Source organism: Rattus rattus, chromosome 14, assembly GCF_011064425.1.
Source record: "Rattus rattus isolate New Zealand chromosome 14, Rrattus_CSIRO_v1, whole genome shotgun sequence".
Classification (NCBI taxonomy): domain Eukaryota; kingdom Metazoa; phylum Chordata; class Mammalia; order Rodentia; family Muridae; genus Rattus; species Rattus rattus.
The window spans coordinates 45,939,596-45,952,672 of record NC_046167.1 but is presented as its reverse complement, the minus strand read 5'-3'; positions in this window follow the sequence as shown (position 1 = coordinate 45,952,672).

Genomic DNA, 13,077 nt, shown 5'->3' with positions numbered 1-13,077 from the left:
TGAGTATCGACACAAAAATACTCAATAAATTTCTTGCAAACCGAATCCAAGAGCACATCAAAACAATCATCCATCATGATCAAGTAGGCTTCATCCCAGGCCTGCAGGGATGGTTTAATATATGGAAAACCATCAACGTAATACACTATATAAACAAACTGAAAGATAAAAATCATATAATCATTTCATTATATACTGCGAAAGCATTTCACAGAATTCAACAACCCTTCATGATAAAAGTCCTGGAAAGAATAGGAATTGAAGGCCCATACCTAAACATAGTAAAAGCCATATACAGCAAACCAGTTGCTAACATTAAACTAAATGGAGAGAAACTTGAAGCAATCCTACTAAAATCAGGGACTAGACAAGGTTGCCCCCTCTCTCCCTACTTATTCAATATAGTTCTTGAAGTTCTAGCCACAGCAATCAGACAACAAAAGGAGATCAAAGGGATACAGATTGGAAAAGGAGAAATCAAAATATCACTAATTGCAGATGATATGATAGTGTATTTAAGTGATCCCAAAAGTTCTACCAGAGAACCTCTAAACCTGATAAACACCTTCAACATAGTGGCCGGGTATAAATTAACTCAAATAAATCAGTAGCTTTCCTCTACACAAAAGAGAAACAAGGCAAGAAAGAAATTAGGGAAATGACACCTTTCATAATAGTCCCAAATGATATAAAATACCTCAGTGGGACTCTAACCAAGTACATAAAAGATCTGTATGATAAGAACTTCAAGCCTCAGAAGAAAGAAATTGAAGAAGATCTCAGAAGATGGAAAGATCTCCCATGCTCATGGATTGACAGGATTAATATAGTAAAAATGGCCATTTTACCAAAAGCGATCTACAGATTCAATGCAATCCCCATCAAAATACCAATCCAATTCTTCAAAGAGTTAGACAGAACAATTTGCAAATTCATCTGGAATAACAAAAAACCCAGGATAGCTAAAACTATCCTCAACAATAAAAGGACTTCATGGGGAATCACTATCCCTGAACTCAAGCAGTATTACAGAGCAATAGTGATAAAAGCTGCATGGTATTGGTACAGAGACAGACAGATAGACGAGTGGATTAGCATTGAAGACCCAGAAATGAACCCACACACATCTGGTTACTTGATTTTTGACAAAGGAGCCAAAACCATCCAATGGAAAAACGATAGCATTTTCAGCAAATGGGGCTGGTTCAACTAGAGGTCAACATGTAGAAGAATGCAGATCAATCCATGCTTATCACCCTGTACAAAGCTTAATTCCAAGTGGATCTAGATACACTCAAACTAATAGAAGAAAAAGTGGGGGAGCATCTTGAACGCATGGGCACTGGAGAAAATTTCCTGAACAAAACACCAATGGCTTATGCTCTAAGATCAAGAATCTACAAATGTGATCTCATAAAACTGCAAAGCTTCTGTAAGGCAAAGGACACTCTTGTTAGGACAAAATGGCAACCAACAGATTGGGAAAGGATCTTTACCAATCCTACAACTGATAGAGGGCTTATATCCTCAGATTTTTTAACACACACACACACACACACACACACACACACTATGCTAAATATATTAATGTATTCATATTTTAATTTATTATTTATGAACCAAGTAGTTTCTTAAGATTTTTTAAGAGACTACTTACTCAGCTTGATAATAGCTCTGATGGTCAGTCTCAATTGTTCTATCATCAGTTTCTGAACACTAGCATATTTTGAGACTAGGACCTCTTTATAGGACTGTAACTCATTGTGATGATAGGGTTAATTGTGGCGGGAAGACTCAGGCACATCAAAGGCACTATTAGAGACTCCATTCTCTAGGATAGGATCCTGAACTGTATAGAAAAGGAAAGAGGAGTCTGAGCACAGTCGTCCATTGTTCTGTCTGCGTGGCTGTGATTTCATTTCTGTGTGACTGTATGACTGCCTGTCTGACTGTGATTGCAGTATGACTCCCTCCCTCAAGCCTTTGCTGGTCTGACTTCTCCATCGTGAATGGAGATGCAAAATGGGCCTTGGCGCCTCTTAGTTGATTTTGTCAGGGTGTTTTATCAAGTCTGCCAGAAAAAGTAATGAAGACAAAAGCAATGTACATTGTTTCAATTTTTCTTAAATTCTCTTTGTTGTTTCTTTCCGGGATAGTAGGAGTGAAGGTAGACAATCAAAATATGCTATAGCTATGTATGATTAACTGGTAAAAATTATTGAAATACTGATAAACCTCAAATATATCAGCAAAGGCTACTTATTGCAATATTCTAGGTATATATAATACTTAAATGTAAAGAGATAGAAAGTAGGTTATCAGTTGTCAAGAGCTGTAGACAGAGTCAATGATAACTGGTTGCTAATAATTAAGGTTTTGTTTTGCTGGGTTTTGTTTGTTTTTTGTCAAAGGTTGAAGGGACTCATTGTGGAATTGCTTGTTGTTAGGTTCCTACCACAGTTCTTCCCTGAGATTGAGTTTGGGTATTAACATGAACAGAAGGGCAGATCATTCTTTTTTGGTCTTGGGCAATGGAAGTCCTGGGAGAAACAAACTTTCCAAACTTACAGTAGTTTTACCTATTCATGAACATTCCCAAGTCATTGCTGAACAGCTCTTAGCCACAGGTTACTCAGCTTTTATACAGCTCTTTAAGGTTTTGTCATTAAAACTGCAGTCTACCACCACACAGCCATCTCCCGGGATCACATTGCAGAAACACAATCCTGTCCTCACTCAGACCTAATGACTCTGACTTATAGAGTCAATGTCCAATCTAAGAGCAGGGTCCTCTTCTACTTGTCACAATGTGAAAAATGTTTTACAGAATAAAAGATATAATTCAAGGACCCAAACCGTGGTGCTGTCAAATACCAGCTATGTAAAAGAGAGCAAGTCTTACAGAGCATATAAGTTCATTTTCCACACTAGCCATTCTACTCATTAGCAGCTTTGTCAGTTTGATTTTGACCCTAAACTTAATGTGGGCAATGTAGTGTGGTCATAATTATAGGTGGTAGACATAAGAGCCAACCCAGCACTGTTTAAGGTCACAGGTTTGAAACTGTTAACAACGAAGTTGCTAAGAGATACAGGAACACCCAGAGCTCAGGGTGACTTGCTTCCCAAAGATTTATTGGAACATTAAGTTCTATGGATCATCACAAATCTCTTGCTTAAGCAGGGGATTGGTCCACTCCAAGTCTTGGAAGGAAAAAAATAAGGTCAGTAATAAAAGCCTTACTATTCAAGAAACAACAAGCAACAAAGTGAGCAAAAAAGCACATTGCCCTCATCTATGGTTCTGCGCATGCTCGTTTCCCACTTTATCTATCTCAGGGGCTTCTAGGTGAGTCCAAGGATGGAGTGGGGATTTTGCTATTGTCAAAGAGAGGTTCAGGAAACATTTTCAGAATGCACTGTGAAGAGAGCACTTCTGGGTCTCACTCTAGTCACACTTCCTGACCAACATGAGTTTTGTTATAATAGTTTCTCCCTGTTGACAGAAATGTATTTGGCAACCTCGAGCAGCATGCAGCAAGATTGTGAGCCAAGACAAACGTGCCCTTTGGCTCCTCCTAGCCTCAGATGTTTGGAGTTTTTGACTATGAGCCCTAGCAGCCTTCAGGATAATTATGGTTGTTATTTCAATTTATTGTTAAACTTTTGAAAATAAGTTCTTATGAAGATATATATTTCAAGAGAGGACAGGGGGTTAATTAATTTTCCGGATGGAAAAGAAAATGGAAAATGTGGTGTAATGTTGCCCGAAGCATAGTTCTTTATGATGGCAGAAGCCCATGACCTGCTAGGTCACCTTTCCCCTGTCTGGCGGCCTGCGTTGTTATTCAGGTTATGTGGACTTTATGATCCCATGAGTGTGACATACACCAACGTGACTCAAAATCTACTGGTGAGTTTCCCCACCTGGTTTTAATTATCATACTGCAAAGTAAAACAGAATTAATATACTACACATGGGTTCATTTCATTTTTTTTATTATTTTCTTATCATTTGCACTATTATTTGGCTTTGACATTTTTATTCATTAAACACGACTATGGTTGGATACCTAAGGAGAAAAGCAAACCCTCTTAGAGTCTGCTTGACTACTTAAGGCCTCTTTCTCTTCAATACTCTGAGATCCTCTCAACATTTCCTAGGCTTCTCCAGACCAGAAGCCAAGCACATGAGTAAGTTTAGGAAAATCCCATGAGGGACGAGGCCATTGAGTCCTAGTCTAGAGCAATACAGCAGTAATTCCTCACTATTTGCTTCCAGCTGTATTTTTACAGCTTTCATTTGACACTTGTCACAGCCTGGAGTTGGTTATTAAGAATCCACTGCTCAGACCAAAAGGTGTTGTCACTGTTTAATATCCTACATTGGCATTTTCATGCAAACTGGCACATCACTCTGGGCTAAGGAACATGAGAAGACACTGGAAGGAACGATAAGACAATGTGATAATATGCCTCTATGTTGTCTCCAGATGTGAAAAGATGTATCCCTGCTCACAGTATCTCACAAAGAACCATGATTAAAACACTGGAGATAGGAGCAAACAACCAGTAAGTTCCCAAAGCCCTGAGCTCCAAAGTCAGATCCAATCTCCCTTTTACTCTGTGTCTGTGTTCCTATCCTAATTTAGAGAAGATGCCATAATTACCTCATATCATACAACACCCCACTGTCAGGATATGTGTTAGATTGTTCATATGTCTAAAGATAACATCATAACAAATTAAACTGAAAAAATCTTTTTTTATGTCTGTGATTCTCAAAGTAGGCAACATTCACCCTGTAAAATACAACATGTATCTTAAAGAATGGGGCAGAGGACAGTAGCTGTCTATGTACATAAGAGAGGAGGGAAGCAGAAGTAAGAATTTCTAAGGAAAGTGGTCATTTCAATACTTTTATTCTTAAGGGATTATGACAGAGGGAACTTCCATTTCCAATTAGCCAATAGCTCAGGTAAACCAGACCACTTTCAAGTAGTTGCCATGAGTCTGCTGCTTTATTAAAGTAAAAGAATTAAAAACATTTTAAAAAGAATTCCATTTCGGAAGTCAGTTTGGTTTGCATTTCATGTGACAGACTCCTGCTTTGTCTAGTCTTCTAGGGAAGAGTGCTGGATGTTAGTCCAAAGCCATGATTTGCGGTAATTGATGTGCAGATCCAGGTGTGGAAATGATGAAGCAGCCAGCAAATGTTTTTTAGTTACTATTAGAGTTAGGTGTCACTGTCAGAGAGCGACACCTAGCTCCTGTGTAGTGCTCTATGCACATGAGGAACCAGGGAAATCTCCACAGCAGGTATTCAAGAGAAATCGACTAAGAGTTCACGTCTTATGCTCTGCTCTTAGCGGTATTGTTCTTCGCGATTCTCTTGAAAGACTATTTTACATTGTCAGCTTATGCCTAGTAATAAAATAAGCTAAACAGTACAGAAGGGCCCGGCTATAAAATGTGTATGCATGTGCTGGTAAAGGAAACTGTAATTGGCTTGAACATTTCTGTGAGGGAGACAAACTATTGGCAGCTAGAACACAGTGTAGTAAGTGTTTCCGTGGGAGTGCGTGTGTCTGTGAGATGCTGTGCTGAAATCCGGTTAAATCTTCACAACCCTCTGGAGACTCTGCGGCTTCTTATACCACCCGTGTCACCACCTTTTGAAAGCACAACATATATGACTAAGAAGCTGATGCCTGAGAACTATGCAATTAAGTCACAAAATGATTGCCAAAATATTCTCATATTTTTATCTTTCGGGGTTTGTGCTGTGTTTTCTATATTTAAGGATATTTGGGGACCTATGTAGCTACAGGGTTTGCAACCTGATAGAAAGAACTTCCTGCAGTGAGAGATGTCCTCTATCTTTATTTGAATACTTACTTATGGTTCAGTTAAAAGAGTAGTCAGAGTTGGTGAAGAATATATTTTTCCACTTAATTACAATAAATTACTTGTATTTAAATTGAAGTCACCATATATGCTATGGCTTTCATAACGGACAAGGCACTTTTAGTGTGTCAGGCATATGAAGGAACTTCATCTAGTTTCCTCGGTGTCTGGACACCATACTCAGCACCACGATCTGTAAGAAGCCTTAGGTGTGTATACTGATGCATCTCTGTACACTCTGTGCCTATAAATGAAAGGGCATTCAGCTTAATTGGGATGCCAAAGGAATGTGCCATTGATTTCTGTATACTTCAGTGTCCATAAAGGAAAGCGTCAAGAACATTAGGTGACTAGGTTGCTGTACTGATTAGTTAGAGTGCTATTGCCTTGATCCCAATTTTGCCAACCTTCGATCACCTTTTACTTTCTTCTTCTCTCTGTAGAACTAGCACCCAAGGATGGCATGCCCATTCTTCCCTACTCTGACTCAGCGCGATGGGGTCTCCTGTCCCAGCTGGGGTGATCGATCGTGGCTATTTGGCCTAACTCTTTTGGCCATAAAAGTTCTGAAGTTTAGCATTTAGCCTCATTCTGTTTGAGAAGTTTAAATGTGAGAGCTCTTCTAAAAGTAATTTGAGGAAATTTTACTCTTAAGAGGAATATAAGCAGGAAGGACCCATTCTTTTGTTGCTGTCTTTCCTACACCTGGATATTAACCATGAAACTGATACAGCCATTTTGTGATCCCCTGGAGGATTTGAAAAGAATTGCCAGCAATCAATTCTGTAGCAAGGTTGTGCTACTAATCCTTAAAATAAACCTAACACCTTAACATTTTGTAATGGAAAACACCAAATTATATTATGTTTTAAATGTTAAAAGAATCAGAACTTTCACTTGCATGATATCTGGGTGTGGCTTAGCTAAACCCTCTGAAAAGTTGTAGATGAATTAATTTGCTTACATATGTGTTTGCTGTTTGTTTTTAAGGCTAAGAACCACCCCCATGACCCTGTGCATCCTGGGCCAAGGCTTTACCACTGACCTACCTCCAGACTGCAAAGCTGTAATAAAAGGACCTCCATCAATGCTGGTGAATAATCCAGTCAAAAATTCACTGGGCCAAGGTCACAGTTTTTACTTTGTTTTGACTGCATTTGGCCACAAGGTGTCTCATCTCCTACCTGTGTAACTTTTCCTATAAACAGCTGACCTTTGAGTCTTCCAACCCAAAGCCATCCATTTAATACCAAACATCACAGATGTTAACATTTTATGAAATTTTACCAAGACACATACTGTATTTGCTGATCTCTCTGGAGCAGAAATAAGTCTTGCTCATCTTCCAGGGGAGGGAAAGACACGGGGTATGGTGATAAAAGCTGCCTCGTTGGATTTTGTTTGTTTCAATGTTGTAATTCTAAAAGTGAGGCAATTAGCCAAAGGAATGCAATGCTTCCCAAAGACAGCTGCTCCACGAAGAGGAAGAAGTGCCCTGCATTTTTTTTATCTCAATTCAAGATACAAGGTATTAGCCAAACACTGGTCTTGTGAAAGTATCTAGATTACCTAATCTTTCTGAATTGGAGGTTCCTAATTTCTAAGATGAATGTCATGATGTTGCTTTTTAAGGAATTATTTTGGAGAGTTGCATGTGGTAATATTTGTACAGGCCTGTATCTTTTCTTTATATGACAAATAATTTAGTCAGCTTTTATCAGCTTACCGAGAAAATATTAATATAAGAAATTTCTATTCATTTTGCCTCAGAGTTCTAGAGGGTTTAGGCCATGGTCACTGGCTTCTATTGTTTCATGGCTTGGTGAAGGAAAACACTGCAGCATATACTGTCGTGATGTTATTCATTGATCAGAGGCCAGTAACGAGTGGGAGAGAAAGCAGCCAGGATTCCGTATTCCTTCAGAGGTATAAGCTGAGGAATTATTTCCTCCAATCTGGCTTTCCGTCCAGAAGTTTTCTCACACCTCTCAGTAATGATACTGGCTGACTGACAAGCCATAAACATGCACACTTTTAGGGGATATTTAATGTACAAAACATAAAAGTAGACAGTTTTCAAATGTTGTTTTCTCTTTCTTCAAGAAACCTTTTTGTGTGTGCACATGAACATTTGTGTGCATGAGTGCAGATGCACAAATGCCGCAGAGGACAGCCTCAGTTATTCATGTTTTCTTCTGGCTTATTTGTGATAGGGTGATTTATTGTTAATTACTACAGAAGCTAATGAGTTGCAAGGGGTTCTCCTGTCTCAACCTTCTATATTTTTACACTAACACTGTGCTTACAGACAATGGGCTACCACTTTCTCTCTTTTTTTTTCTTAAGAACAAAGTTTCTAGAGATCTGAACGTAGGTCCTTGTGGAAAGCTGCAATAACATTTGCCATCACAAGATGGTGCTGGCTTCCGCTGCGCCCCACGTGGAAAGCCGGGATAGCATTCGCCATTACAAGATGGCGCTAGCTTCCGCTGCGCCAGCCCGACTTCCTTTCAGGAAACTAGCTGTGTGCGCATGTGCAAGAGTGTGTTCGCGCCAAGTCTTTGCCCACCCCAGGGCGTGCCAGTGAGATCATGGGTAAGCGACAAATCAGGTGTGGACGCGCCGTGGTAGGGTTTTATAAGCAGTGCCTTTCTGGGCCCCAGTCTCTCCTCTTCAAGATGTAATAAACGCTTTGCTGCAGAAGGATCCTGGTGTCCGTCGTGTTCTTGCTTTGGCACGGACAGACAAATAGCACTGCATGGACAGGTACAACCATCCAAACTTGATTTTACACACTGGCATACCACTTTCTGTCACCTCCTTCAGAGAACTAGAATATTTGTGAGTTTTATTTAACGTTTTTCAACTGTTAAATTGAGAAGTATAATGAGAAACCAGTGACCCTCTAAAGTCAAGGGGGAACTTAAAAGTCAAAAGTCCCAGTTAAAGTCAAAACAGTTGCAGAATTATGCCCTGGGAAGCTCTCCTAGGCATTCTTGGGTTTCAGTTTGTAAATTAGACTCAACTAGCTCCATTGGTGGGCATTCCAAATGACAAGTGATTTGTATAAATAGAGCACCAAGTAAGTGCTCAGAAGGGAGACCATGGGTTCAGTTGTTAATTGAATATTTTGAGCTACAGAGGTGATGCTATAATTTTTTTGCAGTGAAACCCAGAAATTTCTCTTGGTTCAAAATAAGTATGGGTATGCCTAAAATTTTTATTTCTTCTCTCTAACGCATGCTGAATGGTTTCACAGGAGAGGGTCATTTCTTTTCCTACTACACTCAGTCTCTTGTTCTCTGGGGACAAGAGTCTTTATATTACAGTGAACTCTCATGTGTAATATGAAAGTCATGACTTATGAGCAACTTTAGTGAAATTAAGAGACAGACCTTTGTTCTTGTATTAACTACCTTAAGCATCTAAGGGAGAGATGTATGGTAACAGAGTTTCAATAAAACTCATGAGTATTCCTCCTATGTTTTTGTTTTGTGGTCCAATCTGTCCTTTATTTCAAATCTAAATTAGCTTTGCTAAACTAATTTCATAGTATTTGAGTTGCTGTGGTAAAAAAAAAAATATTTGATAAGTATTCAAGTTTCACTGGGTACCAGCAGAACTTGTGTTCCCAATGTTTTATGAGTATTAGTTTAGTTAATAACTCAAATACTATTAATATAAGACCTAGAAATTAGCGCCAACTTTTTTGAAGAAATTGATTTTAAAATTCCACTCACATAAGTCTCATTATTCTAGGCTATCAAATATCATTAATGCAGGCAAATTAGTTCTTTTCCTTATCTATAGTTGTTGAGCAGTGTATCTCACTACTTACTGTCCTCTGTTCTCTGACAAAGTAGGATAGTCAAGACACTCAGAAACTTATAGTTTACTATGGAGACATCCCCTAGTCTTCAGAGGGAACGCCATCTGCTATTGTCTATTTCTCTTGTGATAACTTGCCCATAAAACTTATTCATTGAAAACAGTAAAATCTGGGAAGTAGATTTAGTATTTAGTATTTCATCAAGATATAAATTGGATCATTATTTAACACGTTGAATACATAGCAAAGGAAAAATGAAACAGTTAACTTAGATTTATCTGGAACAACAATGTAAATAAGTGCCCAGTGTCCCCTCCAAGTGGCTTGCGACTCTCTAGGACTGGTGTATTTTGATGAGCTCACATGTGCTTTCAGAACGGTTGAATAGTCTGAGCGCCCGGAAGCACTGTGCCTTTATGTAGCTGACTTTGTTTAAGGAGAAGGATTCAGGTAGACTTTCTGTATTATGCTTAACAAAATCATCACTTACTATTATTAGGTTGCGGCTTACTAGGCAAAAGCTTAACTGTTTCGTGAGGAGTAAAAAATCCCATCTATAGCTGTTCTTTAACATTTGATGGACTCTCTATGGAGGAGAAACTGAGAGTTACATCTGATAAATCCATGGCAAATGGGGAAAGTTGCTGAGTAAAAAGCACATTTAATGCATTTAAACAGTATCTACAATCGAGAATCTCAGTCGTATTCTTTTGAAATCAAGAGGATCACTAAGAACTGTGGCTGCCCTGACTCCCATTTTGCAGGAAAGTTGGAACTCAAAGTCTAAATACAATTTAAACAAAATGCATATTTTGTTCACATCACTGTAAACTCAAAGGCTCTTATCTCAAACCATCCTTACATCAGGAACTATTTCTTTTGATTCTAGAAAAACTTCCAAATATTATAATTTAATCACAGTTCAACCTTGGGTGTAGTTCTTGCATGATCCACACTTTTTACTTTGAAGCAGGGTCTCTTATTTGGAACTTGAAAAATATGCTAGGTTGTCTTGCCAGTGACCCCCAAGAATTCACCTTTCTCTGCCTCCCTGGTGCTAGTCCCAGTAGTCCTGCCATTTTCCAAATGTTTGGGGACAGAAACAAAAGTCATTATATGTACTAATAAGGCTTTCTCAAACGACCTACTCCACAATAATCTGGTGAAGAAAACCTTAGTTGCATAAAAGAAAATGTCTCCATTGGGCTGTCTGTAGATAAGTCTTTAGGTCATTTTCTTGATTAAGCTAGATTAATGGTTGTTATGGGAGGACTCAGTTTAGCCTCAGTCTTGCTAGCCCTGGTCAGGTGGTTGTGGGTAGTAAATGAAGCAGGCTGGGCAGGCCATGAGGAGCAAGCCAGTAAGCAGCTGGCTTGCATAGTCTCTATTTCAGCTCCTGACTCTAGGCTGCCTTGACTGCCTGCCCTGACTTCTCTTCATGAAGGACTGTGATCTATAAGATGAAATAATGCTTCCCCCCACATTGCTTTGGTCATGGTGTTTTATTACAGCAATATAAAGCACACTAAAACATCATGTTTATATGGAAAGCTCTTTACCCACTAGGTGATATTTTCCAACTTACAACATCTGATCTGGTCCAAGGCTTTTCGACATAATATACTCCTAACTTCCACCTGGCTCAAGATATCTTCACATCATCTAGAGGCCATATGAAAACTAAAATCCAACATTAGAAATTCACTCAAGGAATCAAACATGACTTTGAAAAGAACTAATACCCTACAGATCTTCAAACTATTATATATCATAACTGGAGAAGTTGCTTTATTTCCCTCAGCATGGTCTGGGAACAGAACATTGGATTTACTTAGAAGCATTTATTTTTCCCCTAGGCATAAGAGTAAGAGGCTTATCAATAGATGAATCTTTATATGACATCTTCATAGCCAATCAACAGCTGACATTTCACTAAACAGAGAGGCTTGTAAGTGGTTTGGGTGTTAACATATGGTGGCATTTCCAAACGATGGTCCCCAGAGGAGCAGTGGAGTTTCTTTTTCACTTTTATTTTACCAACACAAAACAAAAGCTCACCATGATGTCCATTTCTTGCAGCATCTTATAGAAGTCTCTAAATATTTGGAATATATAATAATGAAAGGAAAATGTATTGGATGATACAAACATAAACACGTGCTATGTTTAGTTTTAAAAGGCTTTTATATTACAAGGGAGATCTGTATATTTCTAAGACTTCTTTCTGACTGTGTTTAGATCACAGATATTGTGATGAAATCCATATATCCTAATAAAAATAGGTAATAAAATAATCAGGATTTTAAAAGTCCTTAGAAAGTGGATTTAGGAAGTCACCAGTCAATCCTAACAGCTAACAAACTTTCAAACAAAGTGAAAAGTCAAGAGCTGTCTGTGTATACCTATGTGTTCGTTTGTTAAATTATGTATTTATTTTTGAACATGGTCTGACTTTTATCCAGGCTAAATTATGACTGGGTATAGCCTAGACTGCTTTCAACTTGAAGATGCCCTCTTTCATCAGTCTCCCTGAGTGCTGAACTACAGGTGTGTGACACCATATCCAGTTACCCTTGGGAGGGAGTAGGGAGGCAAAGACTAGAACAGAGGCAGAAGGAACACGCATTCAGAGCCTGCCCCACATGTGGCCCATATATATACAGCCACCAAACTAGATAAGATGGATGAAGCAAAGAAGTGCAAGCTGACAGGAACTGGATGTAGATCTCTCCTGAGAGACACAGCCAGAATACAGCAAATACATAGCCGAATGCCAGCAGCAAACCAATGAACTGAGAATGGGACCCCCGTTGAAGGAACCAGAGAAAGGACTGAAAGAGCTAGAAGGGGTTTGAGACCCCATATGAACAACAATGCCAAGCAACCAGAGCTTCCAGGGACTAAGCCAAGACTATACACGGATTGACCCTGGGCTCCAACCTCATAGGTATCAATGAATAGCCTAGTAAGAGCACCAGTGGAAGGGAAGCCCTTGGTCCTGCCAAAGACTGAACCCCCAGTGAACGCGATTGTTGGGGGGAGGGTGGTAATGGGGGGAGGATGGGGAGGGGAACATCCATACAGAAGGGAGGGGGAGGGGTTAGGGGGATGTTGGCGGTGAAACCGGGAAGGGGAATAACAATCGAAATGTCAATAAGAAATACTCAAGTTAATAAAGATGGAAAAAAAAAGAGAAAGAAACCTTTTAAGATCTGAAAAACAAATAAATTTATGAGGCATATTGAGAAATTAGAGTACCTGATCTCCAAGTTCAAGGTCAAGTTTTAGATTTTTGTCTCATTTGGAACATCTAGAAGTAATTTCTCTTGGATTTAAAGATT